We start from the raw sequence: 15,782 nt of genomic DNA, 5'->3' as shown, positions 1-15,782 counted from the left end.
GTTATCACGTTCCGCCAAATATGGGCATGTATTTCCGCCCTACTTCCCTAGTCCGTGTGTAAACAAAGTAATAATAGCAGAAGGAGTAGATCCTGCTCGTTTTGGATGGCATATGGATACATATTCTAGCTCACAAGACACAGCCCTTGTACACAATACAACTGACATGGCTGAAAATGCTCTGTATTTCAATTGAAGTCGCGCTGTTTCTGCCGAGTTGGAACTGTCCCACTGGAGTGTAAGGAATGCAGGCTGCATTTACCAGAGAGCCTACGTCACTGGTCACGTGACCCCCAAATCGTCACAACTCCGTTCCCCTTTCAAAAGGAGGGGGGGCACTTGGGCTAATGTTCACTCATCAATATTAACATATATAAAATATATAGTTGATTACTGAAAATGGGAGGTCATCCCCTTTAAGTATGGCGGATTACAATAAGTGTTTTGCCATTGCATGGCAGGCACACTTAATAATAATAAACAAGCCTCGAAGCTAATGTTAGCCAGTTAGCTGGGTCCTGGTAAACAGTCACAGTTTTAATGTAAACTACCGGTACGTAAAATACGGATTCGTCCCATATTTGAGAATGAAATGTTGCGTTCCGAATTGAACCAATATGCGACCACGAATTTACTCCACAAGCGAGCCGCTTTACAAGCTCGAGTGTTTCGTTATTTAATAACAACACTATAATAGTTCACAGAAGAGATGTTTAAAAATACAAAAGAGGAGACGTTTAAAAATACAAAAAGCACAGGCGCACCAAACTCTCTTTGTGCGCCTCTGTCAGGTCGGTGCAAGGAACCAGGCCGGCAATTAAAAAGAAAAAAAGAAAGAAAGAAAAAAAGGAGAAAAAAAGAACGGAGGCCGCTGTTAATTACGGTAACTGTCTCCGTTCCATTTTGAGGGCTGGGTGGCCCACAAAGTAAATACAGTATAACTCATGTAATTGGCCCACTGGCTTGTCTATCGTGATCTGAAATGGCCAATCTTTGACTTAGCAGCAGCGCCATATCAACACTACTTTTCCTGTTAGTATTGCCTGGGAACACCACACTCAAATGCATATGGCATTTTATTTAGTTTTGAGCATTTATTTTTTTAATTAACTAAATATGGCTAAACTACCGAGAATGTATTACATATTTCAACCAACACAAATCAATCAACACATTTCTTTTCTTTTACAAAACATACTTAATAAACTCCTTATTGTCTATGCCAATGTGCTACACATTTTACAATGATAGAATGGGTGCGTTCGGAAACCCGCACCGGGTGTGTGCTCAGTGTAGTGAGTGCAGTGGGCGTGACGTTGGAGAGTGCGTTCAGTGTGGCTTGTTTACGAACGACCAGTTAAAGGGATATTACACTTTCAAAAAACTTTTGGTCATTGTATGGTCTAATCAGGCTTGTATGAACACCCTGAACAGTTTTTAATTTGCTTCATTCAGTATTTAGATATTTGATGTAAATGTTACCAGCTCCAACACGCCCAGGCCCTCTCCACATACACACTCATTGTAACTTCAAACTCCATTTTAACCATGATAGATTCATTAAAAACACCCATTATTTTTTCTGGTGACTCATAATACCCTCCTAATACGTGAGCAGACCGTGTTTTTTCAATAACTTTTTTCATTTATTTTCAATAAAATATTATTGTATTTAATGTTTTCCATTTTCCCAAAGAATTATTAAAAATAAAAGAAAAATGTTATTGAAAAAACACGGTCTGCTCACATATTAGGAGGGTATTATGAGTCACCAGAAAAAATAATGGGTGTTTTTGATGAATCTATCATGGTTAAAATGGAGTTTGAAGTTACAATGGGTGTGTATGTGGAGAGGGCCTGGGCGTGTTGGAGCTGGTAACATTTACATCAAATATCTAAATACTGAATGAAGCAAATTAAAAACTGTTCAGGGTGTTCATACAAGCCTGATTAGACCATACAATGACCAAAAGTTTTTTGAAAGTGTAATATCCCTTTAAGAGGCACCTGTGCGCTTTTTCAGTTCAGTCGATCTGAACTCTGAAGGTAAACTTTCTGAAAAGCAGCAGTTGCCAACGTAACGTTGATATTGAAAGGAGATGTAATTCATAACATTGGCATACCTGCTGTTAGTTTACACGTTGATGCGTGTGAAACTATCAAGCCCAAACGACCAACGAAGTTGAATGCTGCATTTTGCGGTCATTTCCTCCATTGCTCACAGCTGAGAACCGCTCGAGACATGGCCAATAAAACCAACCAATCAAAACACCGTCAAACCCCATCTTCTGAGTAGGGTTGTTCAGTGTGTGCACTCAGCACACCGGTGCACCGCGCACTGGATTTCCGAATGACAACGCACCAAGTGCACCGAATAAACAAATGACAACATGGCACACCAGTGCGTTGAGTGCGCATTTCCGAACGCACCCTATGTCTGCATTAACCTCTGAGCCACAGAGAAACATAAGGCATTGTTTTGAAAGCCAGTGTACAAGCTCACAACACATTTTCAGAAATCTTTCTCATTACATATGTATTTATTTATTTCAATGACATGCCCAAAATGGGTCATGCCAGGTTACATATTCTGAAGAAACCCTTAAGACTTCCAGGAGGTTAAGACAGGCATTAAATATGGCATGGTGAAAGTCTATTCCATATTTGGGATTTCGATATTTGGGTCTTATCTGTACATTTAGTACTTCCATCGCACATTACATGTGTCATATTCTTATTGTAGAGATTGCTGGCTTGTCAGAGGTTAGCTGAGGTGAGGAGGAGATCAAGTTCTACCAGTTCTACCTTATCAATCCAAAACTATTTTACGGTAGCTTCGACAGTTTTCTTTTCACTGTCGTGATATCTTGATGAGAAATCTTCTATCATGATGAGAAAGTCTTGCAGAGTTGTAATACAAGATATGTAGAACAATGGAAATAGAAAGGTCATGTATCGTGACGTTCATGACCAGTGATTAGACAATGATGAAGGGCATGGCAGAATTTAAAGGAATGCAGTGTCACATCTACTTTCATGCAGTCTCCTAACATTAATCAGAGGTTAGCAGATTTAAACGCTGGAGGTCTGATGGTGATTCTATGTGGACCCTAGGCTGTGGTCAGTGGTTTCCACTGAATATGATTATGGAGTGTTACTACAGCATATTGTTATTTTTGGACACTTTCAAACACTTTCTCTGAAGGGTTTACTTGTCCAGTGCTGCCCTCAGCAATCCTTCTGAACAGATCTGTTTTTGATCTTTACCTGCACATGTTTTCACTGCGGTCCCATTGACCTTAGTTGTTTCATTGTCTGACCACCATATGAATCCATTGTCCAAAAACTAGGTTTCTCCAACAAAGGATTAAACACAGGTTTTGCCATATTTTCAGGGAATTCAGGTTATTATCAAATAGTATTTCTAGCTGTCTTGTTCTCATCTGATGCAATCATGTACAGTACCATGCACAGTACCACAAATCTCCAGCAACATATTAATGAGCAAGTCATCCCAACACAATTAGGTACTCAACAAAGAAAATATTTATATAGACTATATTTTTCATTGAAAAGAAATAAACAAAATGGGCCATGGACATAGACAAGTCTTGCAATCACATTGGCCCCACTGGCTTGTCTATCATTTCCCCCAAAAAAGCCCCCCAAAAAATCTGGCGCACTGCCAATAGCCACGCACAATGAGAGCCTCTCCAATTCCTTTTCCCGGGCTGAATCAGGGGCCCAACACGTCCTTGATGACTACTGTAGTTTTTCAGGCATCAGTGAGAAGGATGTGATACTGAAAATTATCCGCTTGGAGGAGGTGGATTTTGAGGCTCAATCGAATAAACTAAATGTACATTTGTGAATGGAAACGGGTCAGACAATAAATGCAAATAGATTATGACGTTCTGGGTCCATATCGTCCTCCAAACTTTCCCCTGCCGCTTAACATCCATTAGCCCACAAAACAAACCGTTTGCTTGTTACACACGGAGTGACACGGACCGTGTGTAAATTCCTCCCGTTTTCACCTCCCAGAGTCAAGCCATCCGTGGCTAACCCTTCCTCGTCACACGTCAAAAGTGGCCGATCTACAAGCTCACAGCAGCTCACATCCACGTCTCCGCGCTGTGAGCTTGCAGATCGGTCACCTTCCAGAGGACGCTGAAACTTGGAGAATGAGCACTGTGCAGCGACGTGAACCTGAGCGCAACGGTGGAGGCGCGGGAGTGTGGGGAACACACAGCACACACCACTGACTATTGCCAATGATGGAGAGGTTATATAGCTTAATAGCTTTATGTATTGAGAGGAACTCTTGCCAATTTCGACTCGTCGCCAATTGTAAGATATTTAAAAGTTATTTGGTGCCATGATGATTGATAACCCCTTCTTCCCACTACTAGACAGCGACCGAGTCACAGCAGCTAGTCAGATGTGCAGTGCTCAGGTTCGGTCTGAAAAAATCAGCCCGATCAACTCATGCGACCGTCGCTAATTCGAATGACACCCGCAAATGGAAACATGCTAAATTCGCTTTGTCTTAATGCGTATTTCTGATAATTCGCTTCCCTAATTCGAATACATGTATGGAAACATGGCTAGTGTGACGTAATGACCAGCAGATATGAGAGTGAGGAATGAAAACAGAGCTGACTGACATCTGACTACAGCTGGGCGGCGACTTGACTCCCATGTCCTGCATAAACTAACGCTGAAGCTTAATTTATGACATTTAGTTTATTTTATTATGAGCTGTTATTACACCAGTAAGACTCCCTAATCCACAAATAGGGCTTATTTCCAAAATCTTCCTGATCCATGTTGATGACATGAGTGTAGACATACTGTGTAGTGATTTTCGTGATTTTAGGGCAAAATCTGTAGGAGCAGTGTCCAAAAATGTGTTTTTAAAAATCGGCCTGAATGTGGCGCTATATTGGACAGATTCATGTTGATGGGATGAGTGAAGACATACTGTGTACTGATTTGCGTGATTTTCGGGCAAAAATGTTAGGAGCAAGGGGGCACGGTGGCGCAGTGGTTAGCACTTCGCCTCACAGCTAGAAGGTCCTGGGTTCGATTCCCGCCGGGGGACGCTGTGGGCGCTGGCGGCGTGTTCCTCCTCCGCGTCATCAGCGCCCACACCCTAGGTGGGGTTGGCGATAGGGCCTTTCTGTGTGGAGTTTGCATGTTCTCCCCGTGTCTCCTAGGGTTGATACCCTCACAAAAACATGCACGTAATCCTGGTCTCAATAATGCCTCCCCCTGGCCAGCCGGGGCGCCTGATGGAGGGGAAAGGAACTGGTTGGAATAACGTGTTCCTTCCACGTGCTACGTCCAAACCAGGGAAATCTCCACTGTCAGGTGAAAAGAAGCAACTTGGACTCCTCATGCATAGAAGGAAGCATGAGGTCAGTCCGTTGTCTCCCCAGGCGCGGCAGAGGGAGAGCAGAGCCCAGGATTACATAGGCAATTAGCACTGGGTGAAAAAATGGGTTACACAATTGTGGGATAAAAATGATATAAAAAAAAATGTTAGGAGCAGTGTCCAAAAATGTGTTTTGCAAGAATCGGCCTCATGGTGGCGCTAGAAGAGGGAAATGAGGAGAAATGAGGGGTGGGGTCTCCGCGTTGCCTTGGCGGACGAATAGGTACCGGCCCCGGCTCTCCCGGACGCTCCTAGCCCGAGTTACGGCATTTTATGTGAGCTGCAGTGGAGGGGGTCCTCCACTGGGGGCGTCACCACTTTTGCATCCATTCTGGAGCACCAGGAGTGGGTGGTCCCCAGGAATTCCTCGTGAGCAGCCCCGTTGGGGTGGTCATTTGGTCATTTTTGCACATTTGGTCATTTTTTACACCTGGGGGTCCCCCAGGGACCTGGGGGTCCCTGGATCTCCGGGGGTCCTTGGAGGTTGTAGTTTGGCAGGTAAGGAGTGTGTGTGCAAAATTTGGCATGGATGGGGGCAACGGTTGTGGAGATATGAGCAGGGCAAAAGTGTGACGTGTGTGACGTGTGACGGACAGACGGACAGCCCGTGGAGGTTTTGGTAGTAAATGCGACCTACGGTCGCAATTATGAGCCATTATTACATTATGAGTTGCTACAAGGCTACGGTTCACATGGGCATCCTGAGGGCCCCAGAGCTGAAGAAGATCCAAGTCCTGGGCTCTGGGGTGTTTGTTACACTGTATAAGGAGGGGAAAGTTTTTATTTATGAGAACTATCAAGTGCTATTCTTTTTATTATTTTATATTTTATTCCGATCAAACAATATCAGCAAGGATTGTACTGTACACGATGTAAGATGTTAATCTAGTGTTCTTATCTGCACCCATATGGTCTGAGAATATATTTTGAATCATGAAAATCTCTATGGACATTTTTAATTTTGTTTACAAGATTAAAAAACTTGTCAAAAGTGTCATTCTCCGGTAATATTTGTACGTTCAAAAGATACAATTATCAGAGTAAAATGTATGTATCCTTTACTAATAAAGTAATGTCATACAGACAGTGGTGTGTTTTTTATTTTTTGATTATGCAGACCATACGGAAAGTATTTAGTTTTTTGCATAAGTGATTTCAGAACTTTCTTAAACTGATGAGAAGACAACTCCCATAGGTCATTTGAGATATGGACCTGAGAATTGTGACTAAATCCGTTATGAAAAGAATAATGGAAGGGTTCTCCCCAATGAGCCATGAACAAATAAACACATTTTAAGGGTCTTATGACATAACATTTACATTATTTTTATTCTTAGGCTTTTTCCATGTTTTCTAACCTCAATTACACACAGAAAAAAAGGCCTTTCATCATTCAGTTTTTTCTGTAATCTGTAGGTTTTTGAATAATTAGGCTCAGAAATGCGAGTTCATTTGTCTCTGGACGTACGCATCATCATCCAGGGGAGGGTGTGGTTGAATGGGAGTGTATTTTATAGTCAATATAGAGCATTGCAGCGGAAGTGGTTTACTGGTGCCACTTAAAATTGTGTTATTAAATGTAGTATACCAGTAAGACTCCCGAATCGGGAGATAAGCGACCGTCAGGTCACAGCGTGACCTGACGGTCACGCTGTGGACCTGACGGTGATGTCAGCGAGTTGTGACATCACTTCCTGTACAGGGCGGCTACACGAAATGTGGATAACACTATATATGGAGTGTGACGATTCAAGGCATCTCGGTTAAGTTCTTACCGGACACCACTGCATCGGTTATCTCCATATATGGAGGGATGTGTTGGTTATCTCCATATCTGGAGATTCAACCTTCAACGATTTTGACATCTTGTTACTAATCTGTCGGTAGATAATGCCGGTCTTATATCACAGCCTCCACCTCTCACGTCATACGGGCAGCCATAGTTACACCTGGAATGTTGAATCTCCATATATGGAGATAACCTACGCATCACACAAAGTCTGACCTCACCAGCCCATACTTGGGCATGGACGACTTATATCTCCATATACGGAGATGGCCATATATGGAGATACGATGACATCACAGAGTCCACAGCTGATGATGTGGCGTGATGTCATACAATACACAAACAAGCCCTATATAAAGGGGCAATTCTCAGCAGGGAAGAGAGCATTCCCCACTAGCTGAGTATCTTATCACATCTTGGATGTGATGATAAGCTATAAGCTTAGTTGATCCTGGCGATAAGGTCTGAGTCGAGGAATGCTCTCTTCCCTGGTGAGAATTGCCCCTTTATATAGGGCTTGTTTGTGTATTGTATGACATTGTATGACATCACGCCACATCATCAGCTGTGGACTCTGTGATGTCAGAGTGATATCAGCTGTGGACTCTGACGTCACACGTGTCACGTCACACGTGTGACTCAGGGACGGACTCAGGGACGGACGGACGGACGGCCGGTGGAGGTTTTCATACTAAACTGCGACCTGACGGTCGCAATCAAATAATGTAATAATAAAATATATTTTCACATAGGATCAAAGGTTGTATGGTCATGATTCACTGCCATCCTGGATGGCTTGGTTCTAGGCTTAACATAATTGTTATATGTTTGTAAAGGTCTATGGGGAAAATGAATGAATGGCGATTTTTAAGTGGCACTAGTAAACCACATCTGCTGCGATGCTCTATTTAGATATTTGATGTAAATGTTACCAGGCCCTCCTCCGGGCTTCTCCCCATACAAACTTCAAAAGTGAGGGTAGGCCTACAGTAAGAGCTGTTGGCCATGATAGATTCATTAAAGACACCCATTATTTTCATTATTTGACTCATACTACGCTCGTAATACGTGAGCAGGCCGTGTTTTTCAATTTAAACTTTTTCATTTATTTTTAATCATTTTTATTGCATTTAATTGTTTTTCCATTCTCCCAAAGAATTATTACAAATAAATGAAAAAGGTTATAGAAAAAAAACATGGCCCGCTCGCTCACGTATTAGGAGGGTAGTATGAGTCACCAGAAAAAATAATGGGTGTCTTTAACGAATCTATCATGGCTCTTATTGTAGGCCTACCCTCACTTTCCAATATATTGTGAACAGTGAAAATGAGATTTAACAAGACGGGGTCTAATAAATGATTAATTGAATAATGTATTAGTATTTTGCAAAAAAAAAAAAAAAAAAAAAAAACAGATCCATTGGTCCTTTGTACTCAATTCATCGCAACAGCGTGGCTTCCCTGTGGATATCTGACACCATGTTAATTAGTATAGAGTGCTTTTGTGTTATCCTCATATAATATAAATTAGCTCTGAAACATGACGGTCGCTGATAACATGACGTACGACGGTCATGGATGAGGATTCACTTACATTGGCGCAGGCGAATTTGGCAGCCTATACAAACTACAAACATTCAGAATTCACAAACAAAGTGCTTTCTAAAGTCTCAAACCTGTCTAAATACTGGCCGTTATTAATAAGAAGCCCTTTTATCCGATATTTTTCTGTTTTCCCATGTATTTCCGGACCCATTTTTGCAAGGCTACGCCCACATCTCAGTGTTCACTGAGATGGGGAAAGCCATGGGAAATACATGGGAAAATTGAAAAATATCGTATAAAAACGCTTCTTATTAAAGAACACAGAGTTTCCGGGTAATAATACAATACCGGACAGTATTTAAACAGGTTTGAGACTTTATAAAACACCTTCTTTGCGAAATCTGAATGTATGTGTAGTTTGTATAGGCTGTCGAATTCGCCTCCGCCAACGCAGGTGAATCCTCGTCCATGACGGTCGTACGTCATGCTTAGTGTGTGTTTCAACTCGGACAACATAGAGGGAAGGACGAGGACCGTTTCCGTCCTTCTCTCTCGTCCGGATTGAAACACCGAAAACAGCAGGGTGAAAGCAGAAAACACTCTCCCGTGAACGAACAGCGTGTATCAAACATGATGACACAGTAAAGGTCTGTGTTATAAGTTTGCGGTGCACAAACCGTTGTGTAACTTGTGTCGGACAGTAACGAGTGACAGGCTGTCTCGTTGTGAAATTTGGAGAAATCCACGAAAGTTTAAGACAGCTTGATTGTGCGGGGCCGGGCTAATGCTAAGCTAAGGAACCTAGAATTATATATTTGCTCCTTAATTGATTGATTTAAGACTTTATTAGAAGTTTGCATTGGAAAAGGTACAGCTTCATGACGGTACAGTTCAATGGTACAAGGTCAACTAAAAGGAGATCCTATAGAAAGCACTTGGCTTATTTGCACAGGAAACCATTTAAGTATCTCATACAACATTGAATGACGTATAGAACGCAGTACTCTGCAGTATATATAGTCAGGTGAAAAAAAAGAAAAGAAAAACATACAGTAGATAATTACAAAGAAGGGTCATTGGGAAGGTAAAACTGGGCTAGGTTTTTTTTTTTTACCAGTCACAAGTGGTTTTTCAGGGCGATTTTAAATTAATTGATATTAAAGACATTGAAATGACAAAGAAGAAGAAAAAATACTGTTATTGTTGAAGTTGAGTTTAAGTGTTGTTCTTCTTAACACATCCTGATGATAAACTCTGGTATTCTATTCTATTAGTTTCATTCCAGAGAGTGTGGAGTCCAGACTGCAAGTGAAACAAGAGGAACCTGAACACCCACCAGCCAGAGCTCAGTAAGTTTCACTGTCTCTCTCCTCCTTCCCTTTTTTCCAAAGGTGTTTATACCAGGGATTTTCAAACTTTTCTTTTACTCAGGGCACCCCGTAAACTTTTTCATCCAGAGTTAGGGCTGAAGTTTTCTGTAAATGTTTTATTTTTATTTTTTAGCTCACATTGTTACATGACGCAAATATGCACATCTTTCTTTTCACAACACCAGAGGCAGCTCCACAAATCATGTTCAGCCCAGATTTAACTCTAAAAAAGGCTCTAATTCGTTCTCCTGCAGTCTGCTATACCACCGACATGTGGAACGCCCTACCGCATGCCTTAAATGAGACCAAATCCCTACTCTTTCAAAATAGGTCTGAAAGGTCACCTACAGACGGCTGCTTCTCGAACCTCGTAATAGACTAAGCCCATACCTATACCTCCCCTTTTCCATTGTAAATATCTCCTATTTCTCTATTATTTATTTTCCCCCCCTTTGTTACTGATTATTTACTTACTGTGTTCTATCCGTCTAGGATCTCCTTTTAGTTGACCCTGTACCAGTGATTTGTCATGAAACTGTACTTTTTCTATGCAAACTTCTAATAAATTCTTCAATCAATCAATCCACCTGAGATACGGTAGGCTATGTCACGGAGAAATTTCCGTTTCCATCAGAACTGACTGAAATTATATTTATATTTGACGTTTAACCACTTGAACCCCTGCATCCCTATTCTGCGGGAAAGGTTCACCAAAAAATAGCTGATCTACAATCTCACAACGCGTCTCAACGGGACACGTTGTGAGCTTTGTAGATCTGCTATTGTTTTGGTGAAGAGAGTTTGCTGTAGATAGAAAAATAACTCATCAAGTGCAGTGCAAATCAGGTCTGTTTTACAGCATAGTGAAGTGATAGTGATGAATTCCAAATGTTATCAAATTATTCTGCTGCACCCCTGGACTGGCATCTCTGCACCCACTTTGGGAAATCCTGGTTTATACATTACAGCTGCTAAACTGTGCTATAAACATGCTTTGTTCCTGTGGCAATGTGTTTATGGAGGAATACCTGAGACATGAGGGCATGAAGGCAATTACTATAGGGAGCTATTTAACACTTACTACTGATCTGATGCCCAAATGGCCTTTCCTCTGGCGCCATCTGTTGGCCAAACTCTCCACTTGCACACAGGGTGTCTCAAAAATGGGCACTGGGTAAAGGGCAGATTCAGATCATCATGAAACTTGATCAGGGCTTTAATGCTTCCTGTGAGATTAACCCTAACCTGTTCCAATGACCTACCATCTAGTGCCACCATCAGATACAAAAAAAAAAATATTACGTTTCACACAAGGTTGGGGCTGCTTGATTATGGCATAAATGATCTGAACTACTTTTGGTTTATATGATTATTTACTCCTTGAAACCAAAGTGTTGACAAACAGATGCATTGGTTTTAACTGTTTTCTTCAGAACTAAATATATAGATGTAGTTTTAGGATTTTAGTTTTTTCATTTTTCTTTTCAGCCAGGTCAAAAAAGGGTGGCTACAGTATGAGATCGGATTATTTTATCCACGATTGTTAGTTTGAGGATATGTTTTGTTATTATTATTATTTGCTTATTCTTAACACCACTTGTGTGAAGTTATTAAAAGTCCAATTTCAATTCCTTCTGTTCATTTCAGACCAGTGTGTGGAGTCCAGACTGCAGGTGAAGATGAACTCTCCAGACTCAGCCAAGGACATTTCTATTGATCAGGAAGAACCTGAAGACCACCAACACTTCAGTAAGTTTAACCATTTGAACCCTAGCATCCCTATGCAGGGGGAACATCGTGTCACAAGCTCACAATGTGTCATTGAAATTGAATTCTTGCTGTGTTGACATTACCTACATGTATTTTGTTAAAAATCATTCTAAAACGTTAAAGCCAGATTTATCATAACTTCAGTTTCAAACACCCGTAATAACCTGTAACTAGTAACTTTACTTGTTTAGTCATTCTAAAGGTGCGTTCCCACAGAAAATAAAATAGTTGTTCTGTCAATGCAGACGCGACTTGGTGTGGCGTTGCATCAAGTGGTAAAATGAGGCGAAGGAAGCGTTTTGTCGCTTCGGTACTGAGGCAATGTTCGCTTCTCCATCACTTCAGCCTTTGCACATTAAAGTTGTTGTGTAAGAAATTATATATTTTAGTCTTGCTGAAGCTTTCTTATTGTCAGGCATACAACTGCTGTATTAAAACTTTATTAGAATACTTTACTGTTTTCATGCATAGTATGTATAGTAATTGACCGCATGGAAAGGTGATGATCGCGCAGATGATCACGCAAATTAAGACGTTTTTTTTTGCCATCACAACACCCAGCGACCAATATGACATGATTCAAGCTCTAGAAAGATATTTTATATTTCGGTGGCAGTGCACCTTAACTCATTAAAAGCCAACCCCGCGATGTCGCGGGAAAAGTAATAGAGTATCTATAGTGCCATCCACGCGATGTCGCGGGAAAAGTAATATATTACTGTAACGGCGAGTAAAAATACCTAGTACAATGGCCGACGCTCCGGAGACGAAATCCGCGCTGATTTGTCATCATCACGGCTCCACGAGCACACAATAGTCATCCCATAACATTGAGGTGGACGGGCCGCCTCATCTTTAATGTCCATTATCTCAAAACTACACTTTAGAAGCGAAGATGGAGGCAGATGCTCGCTTATAAAACACATGTATAAACGCTACGAGCCGATCCAGCATGGCTCCACATAAACAATGATCGGTTCAGTCGAAGGATCCGATGACGTCAGACCGGAAGTACTTCCGGTGGCCTTCAAAATAAGACAAAATAAGAGAACGGCCGTGAATGGGGGGGGGGGGGGTGGGAGGCACTCTGGATATTATAATCCGTTAATGTCTGAGGCTTTTAATGAGTTAAGTAGATGATGCCTCATTTTGTGCACGGATTACAGAACATGGAGGATGGAAAGATTTCAGACTCAATTGGTGGTCTGCGGGGCGGGCAGGTTATCGCCACTCATGTGCAAAAGATAAATAAGAATAATCACCTGCTCTTATTTGCCTTTTATTCTTAATAAGAGTAGGCATATAAGAATAAGAATAAAACGGTTTGAATACACTTGAATTGAGTGTGAGCGAGTGAGTTTTAAAATGCGCCAGAGAGGCTTGGAGCAAGGTTTCTCCTCCGCTCCTTGGTGCAAGGACCGTCCCAATTCCGCTCCTGTTGGGGCCGCGATCCACATTTGCCAACATTTGCGCCTTGCAGCACGGTCGCTGACACAGTCAGACACAACGTGAGCAGAGCAGAATGCACAAACAATTATAGCAGTGCGTTTCCCTGATCAGGATTTTTTTTCCCTTAGGGTGTGAATCCAAAAGGCTTCCCTCTGCAATAAAACCTTATCCCTATCCCCTAGGGTTGGAGGCGGTAACCGCCGTACCGCGGTATACCGAGGTCTACCGCGGTGTCATTGTGCTTACCGCGGTAAAAAGACAAAAAAAAGGTCTATTTTTTATTGGAAAACAAGCGAGTTTTAAAACGGGGGAGAAGCGAGCTCCGCATGCGCTCCATGCCGCTCTGCTCTGGGCCGTGTACCACACGTTGGAAGCCACATACGTCACTCAGAGTGACACAGACCTGCACAGAGTGCACAGGGCAGGAGAGTACGGAGCACAACTCTATGACGGAGCAGCATAAACTTTCTCTGTAATCCACTCGACACAAGGATGTTAATACATACCTTGTGTTGTGGCATATCTTTTTTTATTCATACGGATTACTGGCGGAGCGCGGGCCGCGTGGACTAAAACCGAAAATGAAACTATTTTACTTTTTCCACCGCGTCGCACGTCGGCGATTTTATAACCTTTTCTGTCAAGTCTTGTAACTAAAACCTGTATATAGCAGCACTCACTGCGATTTGAGAGTTGAGACGTGACGTGAGTTTACAGAATCACTGTACACGATCTGACTACCCTTCCTCTTCTGGTTTGTTCACACAGCTGTTTGTGTCTGAAAAGCCCAAGTAGCTAGCCTACGTTACTATGGTAACCCGACAGTGCAGATCTAAAAGCTCAGAACGCGTTGCGGATGCGATGTGTTGTGAGCTTGTAGATCTGCTCCTTTGAAAGCCAGACCCGCTGTGCTGTACGGAGAAGTATAACTCGGGCAGTCAGGCTGTGTCGCCTCTCCACTGTGGAGAGGCGACTTTTGGGAAGATGATTGCAATATTTTGGCTTATCGCCGAACCTTAATTAATAGATACGGGGGTGCGGTAATTACCGCAGTACCGGCGGTAAATGGGAAGACGGTAATCGCGGTAACAAAATGTCCATACCGCCCCAGGCCTACTATCCCCTACTCTCTTCAAGGGGTTTACCACCTCAATCCCCATGAACCTTAAAGTACAGACATCGTGACCCACAGCATTAAAATGCTTAGCAACTGAAGATTTTTCATCTTTGTTTTGCGGTTTCTGAGAACCTCGTTTTGGTTTCCCTAATTGTCTTCCCCACATAACAAAGTCCACACGGACACTTCAAAAGGTATACAACATATTTAGTTTTACGTGTAATTCTGCCCTTAACTAAATAGTTTTTACCAGAATGTGGATATAAAAATGACTAATGGCTCTTAATCATAGCATTACAGTGTATACAATTCTGACAAGGGAAGTTGCCAGAGGGCACGGTGGACATGAAATGTTTAGGGGGATTATAGAGATCTGCTCTCTCTATCTCTGACATTTTTGGCCCTTTTGTGGGCAAATACAGGCTTGTCTTTGAAAGCATGTCCAACATTGCGGTCACTAGCTAAGATGTGCCAATGTTTCTCAATACTTTGGCCCTGACTATACCTAAAAAATCCCTGGGCGTTTCTGACTTCGTTTTGAAACCTATACGCCTCCACACGGGCCCGTGTAGAAAAATATGTGTGTCCACACGGTATTATCAAAACGCTATAAATTCCTGTCTGCGCGTCACCGAAGCGTGTGGCCGCGTCCCCCTGCTCTCATGCAATCATTGCAGCAGCTAGCTATCTATAGGCTATGCATAGTCCAAGTTTCACAATCTTTTCACTTTAACATGCACAATTGCTATTTAAACATTAATTTAATATAAATTCGCGAACTATTTCTAGAGCAGGAGAGGGGAGAGGAATCGTCGAGAGTGTGGTGCGCGCTCTCTCTCTCAGCATTAAACAAATGTAACTATCAATCAGAGAGAGAGAGAGAGAGAGAGAGAGAGAGAGCTTTGTAAGACGGGACCGTTTAACGGTGCAGCAGAGGAGAACTTTGCATTGCCGATTAAAATATAAATTCTTTAGGCCTAAGCCTAGCTATTTATTAAACCACAATCGAATGTTCTTTACTTAATAATGGGGACTCTTTTTTAAATTAATTTGTAATAGTCCCTGGAAAATGTTTAGCCTTGAACATCTGATCTCTAATTAAGTTGCCTGAAGTTGGAAATGAGAACATAATCATATGAATGCTTCAGTGCACTTGTTAAAGCACCGACAAAGAGCATCTATTACTAAATTAGAGTGACAGACACACATGTTAGAGATAGGAAAGAGATGGAAGATAATGTAGGCTACACAGCCTAGTCGGCCTACACACCACTTCACCACAAGAAGCAACTACAGACGGACCTT

General features: G+C 42.0%; 1 long non-coding RNA gene across 1 annotated transcript; it reads left to right on the top strand.

The window, feature by feature from the left end:
* The first annotated feature begins 9,341 nt into the window (after positions 1-9,341).
* On the top strand, positions 9,342-11,810 carry LOC308299004. The gene is made up of 3 exons (XR_013962751.1): positions 9,342-9,418; positions 10,046-10,120; positions 11,789-11,810. It is a non-coding gene; the product is annotated as an uncharacterized lncRNA (long non-coding RNA).
* The last annotated feature ends 3,972 nt before the right edge of the window (positions 11,811-15,782 follow it).

This window comes from Nannobrachium achirus, assembly GCF_963921795.1.
Source record: "Nannobrachium achirus genome assembly, chromosome: 15".
Taxonomy (NCBI): Eukaryota; Metazoa; Chordata; class Actinopteri; order Myctophiformes; family Myctophidae; genus Nannobrachium; species Nannobrachium achirus.
Note: the sequence above shows the minus strand (reverse complement) of the source record. Positions and strands in the feature narration are given on the sequence as shown.